Raw genomic sequence first — 23,808 nt, forward strand, 5'->3', positions numbered from 1 at the left:
CCGGGGGTCACTCCCCCCCCCGCGCTGGCCCCGCCCGAAGCCCAAAAATTGCAGTTTTTCCTACATAACTACCTGAACCGTGGCACCGAGGATGACAATTTTTTTATGGTATGTTGGTCTCAAGAGCTCGGATCAACTTAGCTTATAACCAGTCATTTGTGAATTGCACCCCCATGGTAAAAATTGAAAATGTAATGTAATATTGCTTTAATTGCCCCTATCTTCAGATGAGATGCTTTGAACTGCACCAAATTTCATGTGTATGATTAACCTGACACCCTCTGGGAGTATGCCAAGTTTTGTGGACTTTCATCCATGGGGGGCTATAATAAATGTATTTATGTGTGCATTTAGTGAATGGTCCCTCAACGTGGCTGCTCTACACTGAAGCCTAGAATGGCCCCATGGCCCCATGTAGCTGTGTCACTGGCACCCCCGTGGCTACCCTGTGCTTACCAAATAAAACAATTATGTATTTATTACGATTTTATATGAGAACGTCAAAAGCAGAACTAATGCAACCACGTTCAAACACTGCAGCCTGCTGCCACTGGTGTGTGGCGCTGGCGCTGCTCAGTGAATGATAGATCAGACCAGAGAGAAGAAGACAAACGAAGAAGATGGAGTTGTGATTTCTCAGTTCCGAATGGCGGCCATATTGGAATTTTCTTTACTGTCGCTAGTTTCACACTACTTGATTTCTCATGTTGCAGTAAGCTAAACGATTTCATCTCTTACGTGACTTGTTGTTCTTGCACGTAACTGTGTAACCGTCTGACTGATAAAGAAGTTGTTAAATGTCTTTACGTTTAGAAACATAATCAAGCAAACTCATCCAAGCAGATGCGAATAGCCTACAATGTCAGTACTCAAACCACCAGTAGCAGGCTTAGGACTAGGTAAGTAAAACATCTCTTCTCTATATCTCTACTATTTTCATTTTAAAAACTGTATGTAAAGCGTAATTCTAGCCAACACCTGTTTCCAAAATGTATTTATAGAGTCTGTACATGTGGTCCCTAGCTTGGTTTGCCCGAAAATTAAGTGGAAATATCCTTTAGAAGTGTTTACTTTAGGCGCTAGTTAGCATGTAACAGCATCTGAATTAATGAACTGGCATGGTGCATTTATACCTGACGATCTCTTTCAAGTAATTTAAATAAAAAACGGACCTCATGGTTAGTATTTATAGAGTCTGTACATGTGGTCCCTAGCTTGGTTTGTCTGAAAATTAAGTGGAAATATCCTTTAGTAGTGTTTGTACTCTAGGCGCCAGTTAGCATGTAACAGCATGTGAATGAATGAACTGGCCACTAGCATGGTGCATTTATACCTGACGATCTCTTTCAAGTTATTTGAATAAAAAACTGACATCATGGTTAGTATTTATAGAGTCTGTACATGTGGTCCCTTGCTTGGTTTGTCTGAAAATTAAGTGGAAATATCCTTTAGAAGTGTTTGTACTTTAGGCGCTAGTTAGCGTGCCAGGTGTCACACCATTGCAGTAATCATCTCACTAAACACGTCTTTTCATATCCAATCTGTTCAACAGAGTTTGCCAGTCAGACCACTACACCTTTGCCAGCACCACCACCCAGCAAGCTTCATCAACTCCAGCCATGCCGGTAAATACAGTGCCTATTGACAGCCTACACACCCCTGTTCAAATGCCAGTAGCTTTGTCCATTGTTAAATCCCCGTTGTTCTTAAATGTGTTATTGTGTTTCGGAAAGGTATTGCATTACATTACTCTTCACCTTTTGCTTTTGTAGTAGAAAACATGTTGATGGTAGTGAAAAGGTAGTAAATTCAGCTCAATTTTTTTTGTATGAACCCTGCCATTGCAGTAATCATCTCACTAAATACGCCTTTTCATTTCTAATCTGTTCAACAGAGTTTACCAATCAGACCTACACCTCTGTCAAATTCGCTCACAACGCTGCCAGTAACACCCCAGCAAGGTAGAACTGCATTTTCATTACTGTAATCTGGCACCAATATCAAGGGAGAAACAAGCCATGAATGTCTGTCACAACTTCTTTGCATCTTTACTTTCCTTACATCTGAAGAGTGTGTTACATATATCATTATTAAAAATAATTTTAATAAATTGTTTAAGCATGTACAATAAATAAAGCATGTAAATGAGCATGTAAAATAAATAAACAAAAGCAAGTAAAATAAATAAATAAACAAAATGTATTTAACCTAATACTATGTGTGGTGAGTCTGTGTGATAGTTGCTGAGGATAAATGTTTTTATATTGGATTATTAAATTACAGAATACATTTATAGGTTTCTCATCAGCAGGCACTGTCTTCACCTTAGTAAATTTGGTAACTTTGGTAAGTCCTGTAAATAATTGTAAATTGTTCTGATTGAGGGCAAATGGAAAGTGTTATAATGTATTATTGCTATTTTAGTGCATCATTTTCATTATTACGGCCATAAATAAGGCCAATTAGAAGCTGGTGGGTAGTAAGCGGCAAAAGGGTGGCCCTTTATCTGGAGCCGCTTCTGAGCCGCCGGTGGACAGCCAGAGAACTGATGAGCAAAACTCCAGCGGGCCACTGGTGGTTACCGCCGTTGGACCGCCAACTCTGCCGCTGGTTTGTAACAGTAACTTTAGCATTGCCCATTAAATGATTGCAAAATATTTATTGAGGTGAGTTTAACAAGTGTAATTTCATTGGCATATAATTCAGGCCTATAGTAGATGGCTAAATGGCTACAGTAGAAGGATACACGAAAAGCCCAAACTACCAAAATCTTCATATTTTATTACCACAGTTTCTATCTATAGGCCTCTCTTATTTGGTATACTGACTAGACATTATTGAACAAACATAGGCTATTCATCTGTATTTCAGTATCTCAGTAGGTTAAAGTATTTTTTAGATACCTCCCTGAAATTACTTTTTGCAGGTTGTGATGTCTTCTATACGTTCTGACGTTACTGTTAAAATGGCGTAACTGTTAAATTCCAATATAGTGAGTAGGCTATTGGCAAAACCGATTGGCATTTTTATGTTGAGCCGGCAGGGGGCTCAGTTTAAAAAGTAACTAAGTTCGCACACACACATCAACAGATTCACACGCACAGATAAACACACTTCCACGGATTCCACACACACACACACACACATGCGCACACATGCACATTCACACACACAGAAAGACACACACACATCTTTATACAAGCAAACTCACACATGCACACACTCATATACACATGAGCTGCAAGAGTAGGAGATATACATACAGTATATTGCACAAATCGGAGATAAGGCAGGTTTAGACTTGCTGCAGACAACGCGTTCGTGTTCGTATCATGACTGCCTCGCGTATTTTGCGGTCGTTTGGTGCGTCGGTCGTGCACGTCGTCGCAAGCGAACATGACGCGTCCGCGAGATGCAATATTGATAAGAAAGTAGGGGGCGATCACTACAAAAAAAGGTGACTGCTAGATGCATTATCGACATCGAAGCTGGGGGCAATCATGAGAGTAAACAATGGCACATGGCCACATCCACATCTGATGTTACTATTCTCCCCCTAGTGAAGACCTCCAGTAGGGTGCGTAATGCTGCAGCGAGTCTGTACACCGGACACAGCAGGTCGCACACGGGCGCATATGCTTACGGTTGGTCTAACAGCAAGTATAATCCCAGCCATACAGGAAAGTTGACGAGCGTAATTCGTTTTGGAGAGAATGTGCAGAACTGAGCGGCGGTCATATTGTGTACCGCTATGCGGTGCATCTAGTTTCTTTACATTTGACACATTCTGGATTTATCTCATTTATTTTGAATCTAACTTGTATTGGGTTATTAGGTAAAGTTTACTTGTTTCAGCTAGCAGCTAACTGCCTAACTTACTAAGGCATAACGTATAGAACACCAGTCATTATCGGGAAAATAAGTCCTGATATGGCGAACCAGACGCCGACGTAGAATATTGGGAAATCCCATTCATGTCAATGGAACATTCGTGAAGAGCTCAATCATAAACTGTTGTAGTATACTTGCTTAAATTGTTAACTCATCCACCAGCAAATATTTCTCCTTGTATGCCATGTTACTTCTGTGCCACTAGTGATAAACTTGGCCAGCTTCACAGATTAGAAAACTCTTCACACATTGAATTACTATTTCAATCATTGTTACAGGTGTCCCAAGAAAACAGTGTTGGAGTGTGAGCTACTCCTCTACACGATTCTGTGGTGTTAAAGGGACATCAGTGGTCCTGCCCTGCACAAATCAGTATCCGGAGAAAGACACGTACACAAGAGGAGAGTGGTATGAAGAGCAGAGAGGGAGAGTCAGAGAACACAACAACTCTAAATATCCTGACTGCAGCCTGAACATAGACAACCTCTCAGATGATCACATTGGTGTTTATAAGTTTCAGTTTAATACAGCTCTTCACAAGACAACGATAACACACGAGTGTGGTGTTGTGCTCTCAGTCACAGGTAGTGATTAACAAATATATATTTTCCATTTGATATTAAGAGTAAAAAAAGGGAATCAATCATTTGAAAGGTTGTGTCAATAATTATGTTTAACCCTTTATCCTCTCTTTTCAGACCTGCAGGTGAAGGAGGAGGCTATTGCAGGGAATCAGAGTCTGATTGAAGTGACCTGCAGCACCTCCTGCAGCTTGGGCTCTCAGTATGTCTGGTACAAGAATGGACAGACTCTACAAAACAAAACCACAGCCTCCATACTACTGGACTCAACCAGACCCTCTGAGGAGGGAAGTTACTCTTGTGCTGTGAGAGGACATGAGGGTCACCGCTTCCCTTCAGTGTGTGAGTGCAGATGGAATTCAAATTCTTTACTTTAGGAAATAATTAATATATTTACATTTAATATGCATATACAGTATATAATAGTAATAAATATGCTTATAAATAAATATAGAGTTATTTATTGCCTTTCAAATCTCGTGCTGTTCTGATCCTCAAATTTCAAACCTGATTGCAGGTGCTCCAGCTAAACAGTGTTGGGGTGTGACCTACTCATCTAACAGCATCTGTGTATTGAAGGGTTCATCTGTGGACATTTCCTGCACTTACAAATATCCCAGAGGTCAAACCATCAACACAACATTCTGGTTTAACAAGGAAAAAAACAGCCATCACTACAAAGACCTACGCTTGTATAAAGACTATCAAAACCACACAGAGTATCTTGGGATTGAAAAGAATAGTTGCACTCTGAGACTGAAAGACATCAGAGAAAGTCACTCTGGAGAATACGGCTTCAGGTGTTTAACAGAACAGGGAGAGAATCACTCTGGGTTACCTGGAGTCAACATCACTGTTACAGGTAACTGATTATCCTATTGCCGTAATAAAATGTATCTACACTCAGAACTGTCTGTATAATACTGTACATCTTCCAGCTCTACAGGTGTTCATACCTCCTGAAGCAGTGACAGAGGGAGAGAGAGTGACCCTCACCTGTAGTACTACCTGTATTCTGACCAACCCCACCTTCATCTGGTACAAGAATGGACAGCCTGTGACCTATAAACACACAACCAGAGAAAACAAGCTGCATCTAAACCCAGTCAGCAGTGAAGATGCAGGCAATTACTCCTGTGCTGTAAAAGGACAAGAGAATCTCTCCTCAACTGCTGTCTTCCTCAATGTGGGATGTAAGTTACTACAGTTGGCTATACATGTGTACAGAAAAACACAAGTGGTTCAAAAGTCATTGCAAATAAATATGTTCTATAAAAACTGCTGTGCACAATCATACATTGACATTTCATTATTTGCTACTATTTACTACTGTAAGGCACAGAATGAATTAGGCTCTCAGATCTCTAGTGAGTAGGTGTTCCCTCTAAAGGTCAGTGTGGTTTAATAGCCATACAAACCAACTATACAAATATCAGAGTAACACCATTTGACTGTTCCTCTTTGGACACAGTTATGTCCCATGTCATTATTGCTTCATTGAAAAGTCTTCCCTTTCCCCCAGACCCAGAAGTTGTTGCTATGGTGCTGCTGGCTAGTATCACCATATTCATCAGTCTTTCTCTGTTGCTGATACTTGGAGTTGTGTGTTTGAGGTGATTATGAGAATTGTCCTTCATCTTGATTTGTGCAAAAACAGATATTCATTTTTAAAAAAGGTGATCTTTTCTGAATGAAAGTTTTTAGTAGCTTTATATATCTCACATTTTGATCAACTTGAAAAGGCATTATTTTTCAAGTAATGATTATTTATGAGTTGAACTCACTATAAAAGCATTCAAATGGCCTAATATAGCATCTCTTCAAACACAGTTGATTGTTTGCAATGCATTCATTGTTTTAGACAAATGTGGCTCAACACCAGTTGCATAAAATATATTGCGTGTTGATATTCATTTGTACTGTATGTATGTGTATGTGTATGTGTATGTGTATATTTATGATGGGAGGTAAAGACATAATTAAATGCTGTTTTTTATTTACTGAGAAAAAACCTGCACACATTTTAAAGATCAATATTTTTATGAATTTGTTCATGAGTTCATATAAGCTAAAACTGTCATGATTGTGATTCAGACGATTAACAGTATTATTCACATGACAGGAGAACTGGTCATTTCCATGGCTGCATCATCAGGAGTCATCATAGCCGTGATCATGGTCCTCAGGCTGGTGTCTCTCAGGTGAATGGGTACAATTTGTTGCATTTTGAGGCGTACAGTTTTATTGTGGTGAAGGCGAATATGTATCCGGACAAAGAAAACCTTAAATGTGTTTTTCTTTACAGTCTCCTTTGTTCTGCATATTGTATCTTTATAATTTAAGGCAATGCAAAGTTATCTTAAAATAACAGATTAAGATAACTAATTTTGGTGCTGCACTGACCAACAATACGGAGAATCGAGTGTCTGACTTTGTTGAGGTGCGTTCAGAACACCTGTTATGTAGGAACGTTTTTGTGAGCATGACCCTTTTTGTTGGCTTTAGACAAATCTGATTCCTCTGCAGCACTAAACTGAATCCCAGTGTGGTGAAAAGTGATGAAAAGGACAATTTCTACATCGTGTCATTTATTTATTTATTTATTTTAAGTATATCTTTGGGGCGTTTTATGCCTTTATTGATAGAACAGTGGAGAGAGACAGGAAGTGAATGGGAGAGAGAGTGGGGGTGGGATCCGGAAAGGACCACGGGGCGATAATCAAACCCAGGTTGCCGGCGTACAGTGCAGGTGCCCCAGCCAGTTGCACCACAGCTGCATGGGGCCTACATTGTGTTATTTTAATATCAAATGTGTACTTCCGTGGCTGAATTCCAAAGTGAGCCCTGAGGACCAAGGACTAAAGACTCACAGACTTAATTGATCTCAGGTGCTAAGTGAGTGTGTGAGGCCGCATAGGCTCAGATAGGTATAAATGGGTTTGGGATAGCACTAGTATGTTGTTGTCGTGGGCTGCAGCTTGACCCTTTTCATTGGTTTAGAGGAATTGGATTCCCCTGTGCTAAATTACTAAGAACTGGGCATGCCTAGTGTGTTGTACTGAATTCTGTGTGGATTGTTCGTACTGAATTCTGTGTGGATTGTTCATGATGGTTGTAAAATTTAAATTGTTTTGTCTTTTTCTAATTTCAAGGGTGTAGTCAAATGAAGGACATATCTTATCGTATTGATACCGTATCAGTAATTATGCAGAAACTCCTTCTCTTACAGGCGGACCACCATTCTGATGTCCATGATGACACATACACGGCTCTCAACCCCAGGACCACATCCTCTGAGTATGACACACTGCAGGTAAACATTAGATGAAAAGCCGAGGATGTCGTCCAGGCCAGTTGTTGGGCCAGCTCCACTACACGCCCCACTATACCTGTGCTATATGTGCTTTCTAATGTCTAGGTGCATTAAAATAGATGCGGAGGAGCGCTAATTCAGGTCTCCCCTCAAGCACTGCCCTCACCCTACCTGTGGACTGATTGTGTGCCTCCTCTAATATGTGATGCATTAAAAAGAGTGTGTGTTTCTACCTATCAAAGGGATTAAGGCTTCATGTCTTCTGTGTTATCAGAATGTGAGGAGTGTGAGTGACACATACATGCCTCTCCAGAGAAGAGCTCAGGACTCAGGGGAGTATGAGACTCTGCAGAGAAGAGAGACGCCCCACACAGACATGGAGCTCAAGGATCTCAGTAAGAAATGACCACACCAATCATGATTGTCCATCCTGACTTTGTTAAAAAATGTCATCATCAATGTCCCTTTTCCCCACCCTCCACAAATGTAACTTGTAAGGATGGAAAGATAGCCATAGCTAATTTACTGATCGTGTCATCTACAGTACACAGTTACTGTGTTCCTATGCTGTAACATGGCAGATTTACGCAGCACCTGAAAATAGTCCCCATAGGCAACAGTAGCAGTAATAGTGTGTGATATCACTGTGCCCATAGTAGGTTTGCAACTTTCTTTGATTATTACGCCAGAATGAGAGTGTAGTTCCATGTCAAATCAGCCTAGAAAATCGCCAGGTTTCATTTTAAGTTTGTCTTATTGCACTTCCTAACTTGAGAAGAATTTCAAATGGGAAAATTACCGGAAATCTTAATCACTTGCATGATGCTAGCAGGCGAGATGCTAATGGTCTAAACCGATTCAATGATCTATGCTAGGCTGGAGCTAAAAGTTGTATCGCCAGTCTCACAGAACGACTGGATGAACGGGAAAAAGGTAAATATCAATTGTTTTGCTCAAGGGGAGATGGAAAATGAGCTTAATTCCCCAAATGGTGGAATACATACCTTTAATCGTCTGAATTCTGATCGAAGCTGTTGTAAAACACTTCACATACACATATAAACCGTCACAAAGGTGCAACTGTATTTCTCCGGTAGAAGAGTGATCTGTTCTAAAAGTTTATTTTAAAGTTCAGTTTTATTTGTGTTTCTTGCCTGAAGTTTGAAGTTTACAGTAAAGTTGTGATAATGAGCTTATTACGGCTCTTCAGAGTGCTGCAGAAAGTTCCATTCACATGAATGGGCATTCCCAACCTTGGGATGTCTGTTAAATCTATACAATGACCACTGCAAAGTATATAATGACCGCTGTCAATGGCAACAGGTTTTGTGCTTTTAATTCACGTTTTCCATATCAATACGTGACAAATCAATTTGCTTATTGCAATGGAATTTCATTGAAAGGGAAACTTGGCTAGTAAGATTTTGCTATGCAACACCTACAAGTCATTACCCTTTACTCTTTCAGCATCTTGTATATTCCTTATTCAATTTATTCATACTTTTTTTAGCTCCCGCTGTAATTTGCAATGACTCATTTAGTCATGTAGCTTTAAACAACACATTTAGATGCTGTCCCATGACACAGGGGATGCGGCCGGCTCAGTCAGAATGGCTGAATCTTGTTCAAAGTCGGTCTAAAGGCCAGTTCAAACCGAAGATTCGCGACGGTCTGAGACGGTTGCGGAGAGCAGTTGCGGCGGTGTGAATCAAAAGTTGCAAGCAGTTGCAAGCAGTTGCAAGCCGTCGCTAAACATTCAACATGTCAAATCTTAGTTGCAGAGTTTTAGAACGTTGCTGGTTTTTAGAATGTTGCAGCTCGTCTCGTCGCGGATCTTGTGTTTGAACTGGCCTTAAAAGTCCACAATTCACGTTGACTCTATTACATTCTATATTAGTGTGCTACAAATTTAAACAAAACTGTGCATTAAATATGTTTTGATGCAATATCTAAATATATCCAAATATCCGAAAAAGGTCTATGAGCAGCAGAAGCCATTGTGGAATAGACACTGCATGTAGTGTGTGAATGTTGGTACGTTACAAAACACATAACCTAAAATGAATGCACACAGAGGGCAAAGGACAACTTTGTATTCTGTGCAGAGAAGGCTCGTAAAGTGTTTGCGGTCAGAGAAGTGTTTGTCAGCTCTTTGTGTGGCAGACTAACTGCTGTCAGCCATCTGAAAACTATGGCAGTTACTGGGGCTGACCACAATTTCATGGGTTAACAAGAAGAATAAGGAATAATAATAATACAAAATACAGCATTTTATTTTGAACATGGCAACTGTTTTGGAAGTTCATGTTGATACATTTAAATGAGAGTATTAGGCATTTTATATTAAAATTCATTCTTGATTCTATTTTTGTCCATTTATGGCTGTGTATCTCAGCTGTTCTAAAATCACTGGAACCTACAGCCTCTTGTGGAATATTGCCCTTATTACAGCCCCTCTGCTCAGCCCAGTAATGAGAGATTCCAACTCTGTGGCTCAGTGATTGAAGGTCTGCATTATGCTCATATTGTCTCATTTTTTAAAAAAATATTAAACTATTTTGTATTTTTTACAGTTTTATTTGTATCTTGCCTGAAGTTTTAAGTGCATCCGTGTGATAATGAAGTCTTATTTTATAGCATCTTATTCTAAGTGTGTACTTGACAGTATTTTCCATTTCATTTCTTCGTTCTATTTATATTTCAATTGTATTATATTTTCTAAACATAATTGTGATAGTTACATTGTGTTGATATTTGTTTTGTTTATGTTGAATAACTAAATCTTAATAAAATGAATGCTGTGTGCAGAATTTCAGCAATTTGGATTTTATTGAGGGGGAGGAGGCATATATGTGTACAAGACCTGATTAGATTTCACCCAAAGTACACAATAGACTGAACCTCTTCTGTGAGTGCATTTAATATACTGTAAAATGACTTCCCTACCATCTGTAGTACAACCATCTATTGGTGATGGAAGGTATGACAATAAACATTCTTACAATAGGAACAGCTGTAATTGAGAAAGTAGGAGAATGTGTTTGATGTTTTGCATCTCCAACATTGCTGAGTTAAAACAACACATGGACCTAACACTGATGAGCGGTTCATAATTGGGCCTCAAAAAAATAATTTCTTCATTGCATCTTTTTTGTGCATGAAGCAGCCTAAGACATGATTTCCAGTTACTTAATCATGTGAAAGGTGAAACTTATTAGAAATATGGCAGACTAACTTCAGAGAGTAATATTAGCCTATTACATTATAATTGTTTTTTCTCAGTCGCTTTGGTACATTTCTCAAATTAGAACATAACAAACACAAAGGTTGGTCTTGGTCAAGAAACATCACAGTGTGGTTGAACACAGATATGTGCAGATAGTTTCATATGAAAATCCAGAGCAAGTGAACTACCAGCAGTGTATGTTACAGTTTCTTAAAACGGCATAACATGATTGCAGTCCAATTTTTATTTTATAGTTTGGGTCCAAAACATTCACTTCATTAGTTACTTCATTGGTGTTTACATTTGGTTTGGTTTCACTTAACTTATACAGTACAGCATATTGACACACAGTCAGATCTCATGTTAAGTTGCCTATGTTACATTAGAGTGAGTGATCAGTTGGATGAAAGAGTTAGTCGAGTAAACTAGCCCGGGTGACCAAAATTCATGTGAGCAGATTATAAATGAATTTGAATGAATTCATTTTGAATTAATCTGGGAGAGTTTGTCCTTGTCTTTGCCCATGGTCACTTGGTGTGTCTGTTTAAAAACAACTTAGTGTAACTCTCAATGGCCATTTTTCCTATCATCTTTTCTACTGTACAAAATGATTATATTTTGTCCCTCTGATGTTATGGTCATGTGTTCTGCACCAAGTCAGCCTCACCTCATAGGTCAAAAGGTCATCCTCCCAGACCTCAAGAGCACCATTCTCTGATCCGACAGATGCTGACGCTGATGATGATCAATTTGAGATGTGAGACGAGGCCATCAGCACTACACCCCATACAGCCACAAGTATTGACGTAGTTGGCCTGAGCTGTTTGTGGCAGACAAATGGTCATATGTCAGCAATGGTCATCTTCACTTGACTGTTCAAAAACTGTCAGTGGAAAAAGAGAAGTATTTCATCTGCAGCTCCTTTTCAACATTCATTCTGTTCAGTCACTCGTCATAGTTGCCCTTGAGTGAGTCTCTTGTGTGACGGTAGGTGCATATCTTTTCATCCATGTTCATGAAAGTTATCAGGGGCGTGCAGAGACCTTTGAAGGGGCAGGGGCTCAAATTTAAAAAAGGGCACATGGAACAAAATGTTAAAAACGTACAACTTTGTAAAACTTAATTTTGACTTCAATTTTAGTGGGCATCTTTGCACTGCAGATTATATAAGGGTCATTCCGTGTCAAATCAGACAAAATCCAGGAAAATGGTTGCAGCACCGACTCGGATTTTCTTCAAAGTTTGTCTACACAATGTTTAGGTTCCATAACTAAAATCTGTAAAATATTTTTGCTCAATTCTATTGTTTTCATTGTCTTTTTGCCCTTGCCTTTTTACACTCTCTAAATGACCTTATCTTGGAGGCCATGTTAAGGTACTCATATCTTAAAAAGTATCATTCCTAGCCTGACTAAACTTTATAGAATGGAAGACAAGCATGTTCTCAGTAAGATTCAATGATTAAATGTTTGTACCACAGTCTCATTGGTTGTACAGAAGTCCCTAGTTTCTGAAAAAAAACATGCAAAAAAAGTGATATTGAGGGTCTCAAAACTTTTTTATTGGGACACACCTGCCATCAATGAGTCTTTTCTATAGAAATATAATCCTTTGTTAATGTTGTCCCAAAATGTGAAGTCTCCAAATCAAATGAATTTGACAATAATAAGGATAAATCAAGGCATGTTTGTATTTTTGTGTCATTTTCATGCAGCTGAAAAGCTATGTGGGGTAGGTAGTAGGATCATGAAAATCTATGTGGAAATAGAAAAGTATATGGACATGTAATGTAGTGTGTAAAGTTCTAATATTGCATCGAAGCCCCGTTCACAGAATAAATGCATGTAGTTAGAGGTGTTTTGGTAACACCAGAATAAACATTTACAATTAAAAAAAGTGAAGTTTGGCACCCCCCTCTGGCAAAACCGTAGCATTTTGCTACTTTTACAAGGCATTAACTCTGGTAGCTATTTGAATGGAATGGAAAGGCTATATTTTACTTCTCGTATTCAAAAAGAAGCAGAAATTCCTAATACCTTGATATTGAAAAGGATAGCAAAAAAGCCACCAACTAATAAAAGGCCTATTTTAGATTAATGGTTAAAACATAATTTCAAGTATATAATTCGGTATATTTGGCATCCTTTTCAATTTCAAAGTATTAGGAATTTCTGCTTCTTTTTGAATACGGGAAGTAAAATACAGCCTTTCCATTCCATTCAAATAGCTACCAGAGTTAATGCCTTGTAAAAGTAGCGAAATGCTACTGTTTCGCCAGAGGGGGGTGCCAAACTTCACTTTCTTTTATTGTAAATGTTTATTCTGGTGTTACCAAAACACCTGTAACTACATGCATGTATTCTGTGAACGGGGCTTCGATGCAATATTAGAACTTTACACACTACATGTCCATATACTTTTCTATTTCCACATAGATTTTCATGATCCTACTACCTATCCCACATAGCATTTCAGTTACATGAAAATGACACAAAATACAAACAAAAGTGCAATATTATTGTCATGGTTATTTGTTGTGGAGACTTCAAATTGTGGGAAAACATTAATTAACTGCTGTATTTGAAGAGGAAATAGTGACTGATACCAAGTGAAAAAGATAAACAGTTTTTTAATACCCTTAATATCACACTTAATGCACGTTTTTCCAAAATTGAGGGCCCTTTCGAGAGTCAAGAGACATTTAATACAGACTTTAAATTGTTTACACATGCTTATTATGAGTTGATCTTCCACCCTAGAAAATTTGGGGAGGCTATAGGGAACATATTTGTCAAGATATTAATGCCCAGACATGGCATGTGTTTTTCAAGCTGTAAAAATGAAAGAATTTCAAGTCAAGTCAAGTTTATTTATATAGCGCATTTCATACACAGAGGTCATTCAATGTGCTTTACATAAACAAAAACCAAACAGTATATAAAGCAGATAAAAGCATAGATGAGCAAAGAGGAATAATAATAATAATAATAGTAATAATCATAAAATAAAAAATAAATAAAAAGAAAGCAATAAAGAATAATTAACATAAAAGACATAAGGTGGAATAACAAGAAGACAGGTCTGTTTTTAACAGATAGACTTTGCCAGAGTCTAATTTAGCAAACCAGTGATAGTGATCCTTCTCAAACACCCAGAGCTGTTGCCACTCTTTGGAGATTCGTTGACGTAGGCCCATCTGTGTGCGCACACAATATTTCCTTTCTTACTGGGGAGACCTTAGTGTCCAGGGCCGATAGCTCAGCCATCCCTGACGCTGACTACCACCCAACAAAAACTATCCCCAAACGGGGGCCCTACTCACCTGAATCTCCCTTTGCCCAACCAGGGGCAGAACGTAGTACTTAAAAGGAACAAACCAGTACTACTCACCATGAGTGCAATTCTCCGGCATGTTGAGGGATCACACACATCAGGTTTCAATTTCCAAAACAAAATAAAAACTTATAAGGAAAGCATAACATCATTTAAAAATAAAGATTTATAAAGAAAGCATAAAAGACTCAAGGTGAAATAATTAAGACATTTAGCAGAAAGCATCTGAGAACAATTTTGTCTTAAGTCTAGATTTTAAACTGGCTGCAGTTGGGGCCTTTTTAATGTCATCTGGAAGTTGGTTCCAAAGCTGAGCTGCATAGCAGCTAAAAGCTGCTTCACCATGTTTAGTTCTAACAGCGGGTTTTACTAACAGGTTTTTCTCCTGAGACCTGAGAGGACGAGAAGGTGTGTACTGCTGAAACATGTCTGATAGGTATTTAGGTCCTGCTCCATTTACTGATTTATAAACAAGCAGTAGTGCTTTAAAGTCAATTCTGTGACTTACTGGAAGCCAGTGCAGAGATTTAAGAATTGGAGTAATGTGCTCAGTTCTTTTTGTTTTTGTGAGAACCCTAGCTGCTGCATTTTGAATCACCTGAAGCTGTTTGATAGTCTTTTTAGGAAGGCCTGTGAACAGTCCATTGCAGTAATCAACCCTGCTAGAGATAAATGCATGAATGAGTTTTTCTAAATCATGTTTTGACATTAGCCCTCTCAGTTTGGCAATATTTTTGAGGTGGTAAAAAGCTGATTTAGTTATCATTTTCATGTGGCTGTTGAAATTTAGATCACTGTCGATTAATACACCAAGATTTTTAACAGTATCCTTTGCTTGCAATCCTTTTGTGTCAAGGAGAGTGGCAACCTTAAGTCTTTCCTCCTTTTTACCAAATACAATGACTTCAGTTTTTTCTTTGTTCAGCTGAAGAAAATTTTGAGACATCCAAGTGTTGATTTGTTCTATACACTGACACAGAGAATCAAGGGGACCATAGTCGTTAGGAGACAGAGCTAAGTAGATTTGTGTGTCATCTGCATAGCTATGATATGAAATCAAATTATTTTGGATGATTTGTCCAAGTGGGAGCATATAGAGGTTGAATAATAGTGGCCCCAAGATCGACCCCTGGGGAACACCACAGGTCAAGGACGTTGGTGTTGAGGTACAGTTGCCGATGGCAACAAAGAAGCTCCTCTGTTGTAGATATGATTTGAGCCAGTTGGTAACTATGCCTGTAAATCCAACCCAGTGTTCTAGTCTGTGTAGTAAAATATTGTGGTCGACAGTGTCAAATGCTGCACTAAGGTCCAATAGCACTAGGACTGAAGTTTTACCAGAATCTGTGTTGAGACGTATGTCATTGAAAACCTTAATGAGAGCTGTTTCAGTGCTGTGATTTGCCCGGAAACCAGACTGAAAGTAATCAAAATACCCATTTGACGTTAAGAAGGTTGTTAGTTGATTAAAGACTACTTTTTCAATAATTTTGCCAATAAAAGGTAGATTTGATATGGGCCTGTAATTGTTTAGCTTGGAGGCATCTAGGTTATTCTTCTTGAGCAGTGGCTTTACAACAGCTGTTTTTAGGGACTTAGGAAATGTGCCAGACAGCAGTGATGCATTTACAATGTGAAGGACATCTGCGGCTATAAGGTGAAAAACAGTTTTGAAGAAATTTGTAGGCAGGGTGTCTAAGACACACGTGGAGGAGCTGAGAATCTGTACTGTTTTTTCAAGTGTTTCGTAGTCTATCAAATTGAACTCTGACATCAAGTTAAGTTTCCCTCTATTTGTAGCTGGAAGTTCCGGGTCTTGAATGAATAATTTAGCAGATATATTGAGTCTGATTTTGTCAATCTTACCTTTAAAAAAAGATGAAAACTCATTGCATTTATTAGTTGAGAGAAGTTCGGGTGCTAATTGTGAGGGAGGATTAGTTAACTTATCTACAGTGGAAAATAAAACACAAGTGTTATTTGAACTTCTACTGATGATGTTAGAAAAGAATGATTGTCTTGCTTTGCATATTTCGGAGTTATATGTGCGGAGCATCTCTTTATGGATTTCATAGTGGATCTGAAGTTTGCATTTACGCCATTTTCTTTCAGTCTTCCTACACTCTCTTTTTAGGAGTTTAACCGCAGGAATCTGCTTCCATGGTGCTTTCTGTTTCTCCTTAACTTTCTTGACTTTTAATGGAGCAATGTCATCCATAATTCTTGCCATTTTTGCATTAAAGTGATCCAGTAAGTCTTCTACAGAGTCTGACAGATTACTTGACGCCTGTGAGAGTGCTTGCTCAAAAAGAACACTTGTCTGTTCATTTATGACTCTCCTTTTTACCAACATAGATCTGTTCTGACTGTGTGGAGACATAGACACATCAAAAAACACGCAGAAATGATCGGATAACGCCAGGTCTTTAACAGCTGTAGAAACATTGAGACCCTTTGTGATAACGAGGTCGAGTGTATGGCCTTGAGAGTGTGTTGGCTCCTGTATATGCTGTGTTAGGGAGAAAGTATCGATTAGTGCAATGAATTCCTTGGCATAATTGTTTTCAGGATTATCCACATGCAGGTTTAGATCCCCTGATATGATAAGACAGTCAAACTCTATGCAAATGACTGATAGCAGTTCACCTAGCTCTTCAAGAAAGACTTTAGCTGAATGTCTTGGAGGCCTGTATAGTAATAGTCAGTAGTAAAATCTGAGGAGAAGACTTAATGCTTGCACATAGATATTCAAATGAAGTAAATTCACCAAATGATGACTGATTGCACTGAAAGGATGCCTTGAAAATTGTCGCTATCCCCCCTCCTCTTTTATTTGCTCTGGTAGCACTCAAAAAACTGAAATTTGGGGGAGCTGATTCGATGAGGGTAGCAGCACTGTTTGCTTGGTCTAACCATGTCTCAGTTAAAAGTAAAAAATCAAGTTTGTGTGTGCAAATAAGATCATTAATTAAGAATGATTTGTTTGAAAGAGATCTGATATTTAGGAGCGCTAGTTTTGCTGTAAGGATTGGGGAGCTATGATCCACTGGGGAAATCTGAGGCTGTAGTGGTACGGATAGGAGATTTGACTGGTTTACCCTGTAGTCTCGATGTACTTGTCTTCTATTTCTTGTCAAAACAGGAATAGAGAATGACATAGGCTTGCTGGGTCCCAGCATGTTCTCAAAAGTACTATCACTACCATCTCTATTGCAGGGACCCTCAGAACATCACACAAAACTCTCATATTCATCATATAATTGTCCAGTGCAGCTGCCATCAGTATTTACCAGCTGAGAATATGAACTACGGTGTGGAGGTGCAGTGCGCTTCAGTGCTAAAGATCTCGGGGTGCTAAAAATCAGCCTGGCTATTGGTAGGAGTCTCTCCATTTTTGCCGGGAACATCATGTGCTTGGATGGGGATGGTGATGGGTATGAAGGGGATCCTGAGGAGTTAGTGGTGGGGTGGTTAATGGGTGTGAGTGGTGATGTGAAATCTGGTCCAGAGTCTCCATCTGCCTGCGGAGGTCCTGGGATGTTGTTGTCCTTCTGAGGTCCTGAGGGGGTTGTTTCTTTGCTTTCAGCAAGTGTTCCAGTGTATTCCATGTTGTTGTGGCTTTGTGGTGGCAAGGAGTCAGAGGTGGGGAGAGGCACTGGTACATGACCCTTCCTTTCTGATAGCCCCCCATGCAGCAGCTTTGATAGGTGCTATCTCCTCCTGCCCATTACATCCATTTGTTTGCTGAGATTGCGCAGAGTTTGACGCCAGTGATTGACTATGAAACATTTCAGCAGTACCCGCCTTATCAGGTCGAGTCGACATGGCTGGGCATTGTTGTTCTGGTTGTTTATGTTTCTCCAAGGTCTGCATGTTGATGTCCTCAGTGTGTTCCGTCTGTGTGGCTACTGAGCGCTTATCAGAGGCTTGGCTCAAGGTTGGCAGAGAAAATGTTGGGTGCGAGAGAGAGAGGTGATAGTTTTGGGTTAAGATCTTGGCCCCAGTCCAACTCAGCTCTGTGCTCTTTGGTCTGAAATATTCCCTGTGATTCCAGAAAAGGTTGAAATTGTCAATAAAATTCATCCCAATTGAAAAGCAAGTCTTTGCGAGCCAGGTGTTCAAACTGAATAGTCTGGTAAAAACAAAGCTTCCCTCTGCTGGGAGTGGGCCACTGATGAAAGTTTGTAATCCAAGCCCAAATAGGGCAGTGAAAAGTTCCCTGAAATCTTCTTGGACATACAGTTGTTCTTTGTAAATGTCATTTGCACCAACATGCACAATAATGCGCTTGATAGTTGCATATTTTGACACCAGTTCTGTCAGTTTGTTTTTTGTGTCAGACACTGAAACATTTGGGAAACAACACCATCCTTTCCCCATTTAAAAGTCTCACAGCTGAGTCGCCTAGAACAAGGGTTGTGGGATGAACAGGTGCCGAATGTTGCTTCTTTCTATTGTTGTGGTTTAATCGCTGCCTGCTTTGAGTTTTTTCCCTGGGAAATTCCTCTCTCTCTCCTCTCTCCTGGAGGCATTCAAATCTGTTCCATAGTTTTAGGGGCTCTGGGTCTCCCCTAGGGCCACAGGCCCTATTGCAGTTTGCTGATCTATCTGTATTTCTGATACAAGGCCTGGAGTTAACATCTGAGTTTACTGGTGTAGAGGTACGTACAGTTCTTGTACGTTTTTTTGCTTTTTGGCCTGTGCCAAGGCTCGGAACTCTCATTTTCCTTTGTGAGGTCGATGCATTCAATGCTATTGGACTGTTGAGTTACATTCACTGCATTTCCAGTTGTCGCTGTACTCACTTCATGAGATGTCTCTCGTAGTTCATCCGTCTTTGATGAAAGGGCATCAATCTTTGATTCCAAAGCAGAAATCCTCTGTTCTAGCTCAGTACATTTTCTACATGATCTCCTGCGTCTCGGGCCGGAGGAGTGCATGTTGTTCAATCCAACTTCAAGGTGACTTGCCGTTTAAAGTAAAAATGAACTACTAAAGTTTCACTGTCTTTACTAACCTAGTTTGTAAATGAAATAAAAGAAAGAAAAAGAATAGAAATTGCTAAAGGGATAGGTGAAGCAGGAGCAGCGAGAAATGCGTCCTACTCGCTTGAGTAGGAGGAGCGAATCAAGGTCTAAAAAAGATATGAAGACAGATGATTTCCACAGAAATATTTCACAGGCCTTGGTTTTAGGACCCATTGATGATATACACAAAGTTTGAACAAAATCTGAGACGGTGCAGCAACAATCTTATCTGATTTGACAAAGAATGACCCATAATGCATACGAAAGCTAGAAAAGATACACACAATTTGAATGGTGTAAACTGGAACTTAAGTTTTACATTTCTTAGCCTATAAAGCTTTAACCATCTGAACCTGAGCTGGGCTTCTCTTTTTTTTTTTTTTTTGTATTTACATTTTTTAGCATTATGCTATTTCAGTGATGATGGTGGGACAGGCTATTATATGGTTTAGAAATGTGTTAAATAGTCTGATGTAGGCTACTGACTAACATTTTATAAATTTTCATATGTATTCATTACAGTATGTTTCAAGAAGAATGGGTGTAAATAGCAGACAGAGCTGTAACACATTTTTCTCATTTATCTCTTTGGTTCTGAAAATTCAATAGGAGTGCATGTTGGCCTCGGTTGGCCTACTACTGTAGTAGTAGTAGCCAGGGCACAGACAGATACTGTAGGTCTTTGCCGTTTTCATTGTCGTGCAGATTCACATGCTATGCGAGTGGCCACTGGGTGAAATGAGCGTAGGCTATGTAGCCTAGCTACTTTACACAGAGAACGACGTGTGGAGTGGAGTTGGGTTCAACAGTTAAACAACTACAGTAGCCTATGTCGTCGGCTTATGACAATTTAGAAAAGGTTTGACGACTCTGTTTTATGAACTAGGTCTACTAACCTAAGCTACAATAACATAGTAGCCTAAACAGAATGTTATGAACGTTCAGCCTTAGATTTTCGAAGCTGCCAGGTTAGGCCTATTGAAATGGATGGACCATGACATGGCTAAAACGGGTTTAATAGCCTAATTCATTAAACATGAAACAACTTTAAACATGTTAGTCTCTAAGCTGAATAGGCTACTATTGCATGTTCAGATAGGCTAACTGCCAACTAAGTGACCTTACCGTGCTCTGCTCCCAAACGTCTCCTGCAGCACTGTGCCTGCGTGCACCTTCTGAAAGTTCACTGAATGTATGACGTCACGGATTGTTGCCCGAAAGGCGCAAGGCATTAGAAAATTGTTATTTTTGTACATTTTAATTTCACAAACTATTAATGAGACATTTTAGCGAATATTCACGTTGGAAATAGCGGAAGTATTACACATTTTGAAAAGTAAAAAACGGGTCCTGTCAAAAAAAAGGCTCTTTTTGCCTACATCAAAGGGGCAAAAGGGCAGGTGCTAGAGCTCCTGTGGCCTCTCTTCTCTGCACGTGCCTGAAAGTGATACATTTGTAAGTTCCTTCTTTTTAACCAACTGTAAATTCTTAAGATAGCATGTTTGTGTCTTTGCATATTTGTTCATCCATGTTCATGAAAATGTTGTGTTTGCCTTTTTAGCTGCGTTTGCATATTTATAATAATTCTAACAGGTCCGGTCACATATTGTTTTCTGTTTTCTGCTGTTTTCTGCTCACCCCTCGCCTGATAGTTCTCAGTGGCCTTATTTCTGCAAATAATGCAATTGATAGGTACAGTATAACTCAGTTTGCTAAATAATGGCAGGATGTGGAAATTAACACCCAAATTATAGGGGCCATATTTTGGTGGTTACAACAGTTACTTTATCTTGTAATGTTTTCAGTAGGGGTAAGCTATTGTAATACTTTACGTGACACTGTAATGTCTCTTTATAAGTATATTTCCTAATTGATCAATTGTTTTTCTTTTTCTTTAATTGGTCAGGGTGTCATGATTGAATTGAAGTGTGCTTTTATCGTAGACTATGACTTGCTTTGATTATGCGTTCGGCTGCAGGTTAATCACATGATAAGATACCGTGTGCTCTTTCTGTGGACTGGACACGTCCTCTCTACTGCACTCTCCAAGGTACATTTATAAGCGTGTCTTTTCTTATCTTAAAATAAGATATATTTACTTAAAACCTTCAATAAGAATTGTTCAAGTTGTCTACTTGCCATGAACTTCACATGTCAAATTCATCTGAGTGTCTTATTATTGCAGGGAAGGTGATAATGTGCATGTGCATATTTGTGGTATTATTTCTCCTCTGTCTGCCAGGTAAAGTGGAAAACAATGCTATGCAAGGGATGATGTATTGTCCGCTGGTCCCAAATCAGGTCCAACAGAGCGAAGATTTAGTTTGTATTTTTCAATAATGACTGGTGGACAACATACTATTTATTATGAGGTTACTGTAAGGATTCTGAAGAGCTGTACAGGAAGTCAAAAATCTTACACAATTGTATAACAGAAACACAGCATAGTAACTCTACACTGAGCAAGAGCAACTTCAGATCATGAAAGCAATATGTCCTACTTTAAGAAAAATCTTCATTTAGTTTTATGTCAACCTCATCACAGAATAATCCGTTGGACTGATGATGGTTCTTTGTTGGTTTTGACTGTTTCAGCCGTGCAGTGTGGAGGGAGTGTGACATACTCCACCACTACAGTCTGTGGTCTTAAAGGGGCATCAGCGGTCCTGCCCTGCAAATATTGGTACTCTGGGATTGGTTTCTATATGAGAGGAGAGTGGTATGAAGAGAGGAGTGGGAGAGTCAGAGGTCATAACCCTCCTAATTATGACTGCAGTCTGAAAATAGACAAACTGTCAAATGACCACTCTGGTGTTTATCAGTTTCGGTTTTACACAACCTCACATTACAACTGGATAACTGGCAAACCTGGAGTTACTCTCTCAGTCACAGGTAAAGTACAACTGAGTAAAAATCATGAAGAAGATTTGACTCATTAGTTTACTTTGTAAGGGAATACATCTTAATGAATCCTCTCAGGCCTGCAGGTGAAGGAGGACACTGTTGTAAGGAATCAGTTGGTTCACTTTGATGTTACTTTGAATGACAATGTGGGGCATCTATCTGTCTATCTACTGAATCATTTACTTCATGTTAAAAACTAATCAATCACACACTTTACCCACAAGATCCAATCGTGGACTATAAGTAATGTCATATAGCCTACCCTGTTGTTGACCTTGCATGAATGGACTCCCTTTGCACCTTGCACTTTAACATTGCATTGCACGTTATGCATATGTGTATGTATTTATTTATATGGTAATTATTATCCGTTTATATAACAAGTTGAATCTATCCTCGCCTAAATACTGGTAGGCTATTAGGCCTAGGCTATTCCCTGGCCTGCGGTGCATTGTAGTAGGCCTACTCGTGTAGCCCATGTTGCTGCTAGACTGCATGCCATACGGTTATACGTTCTAGATGGTAATACGGCCCGACGCGAAGCGGAGCGCATTATATGGCTACAAAAAAAAAAAAAACACACAGCTGATCAACTGTCTGGTTTTCCAGAGTGTTATGAAAGACGATCAGAAGCACAAAACCTGTTGCCATTGATAGCGGTCGTTATGTTTCAGCGGGCATTATATGGTGCATAGCCTATTTGACTGTATACAGTATGGCCAATCCCATTCAAGTCAATGCAGTGTTCTTTTTAAGAGCCGTATAATAAGCTGTTGTATAGTGTACTATAGTGTTAAATTGTTCATTCATATCCACCATCAAATATTTATCCTTGTGTGCTATGCCACTACTGTGCCACTATTGAGAAACTATTTGGCCAGCTTCACAGATTGGAAACCTTTTTACAAATTGAATCACTAATTCAAACACTGTTATAGGTGTCCCAAGAGGACAGTGTTGGAGTGTGAGCTACTCCTCTACACGATTCTGTGGTGTTAAAGGGGCATCAGTGGTCCTGCCCTGCACATATGAGTATCCTTATGGAGACACGTACAGAGGAGGAGAGTGGTATGAAGAGCAGAGAGGGAGAGTCAGAGAACACAGCAACTCAAAGCATCGTGTCTGCAGCCTGAACATAGACAACATCTCAGATGAAGATTCTGGTGTTTACCAGTTTCACTTCAACACAAACCTACACAGCAGCTGGATAACAGATGAGTCTGGGGTTGTACTCTCAGTCACAGGTAGTGATTAACAAATATATATTTTTCCATTTGATGTTAGGTGTGAAAAATGTGAATCAATGATTTTAAAGGCTGAGTCAATAATTTAGCTTCTCCTCTCAGACCTGCAGGTGAAGGAGGAGGATGTTGTAGAGAATCAGAATCTGATTAAAGTGACCTGCAGCACCTCCTGCAGTTTGGGCTCTCAGTATGTCTGGTACAAGAGTGGACAGACTCTACAAAACGAAACAGCAGCCTCCATACTACTGGACTCAACCAGAGCCTCTGAGGAGGGAAGTTACTCATGTGC

The sequence above is a fragment of the Sardina pilchardus genome, chromosome 1, assembly GCF_963854185.1.
Source record: "Sardina pilchardus chromosome 1, fSarPil1.1, whole genome shotgun sequence".
Taxonomy (NCBI): domain Eukaryota; kingdom Metazoa; phylum Chordata; class Actinopteri; order Clupeiformes; family Clupeidae; genus Sardina; species Sardina pilchardus.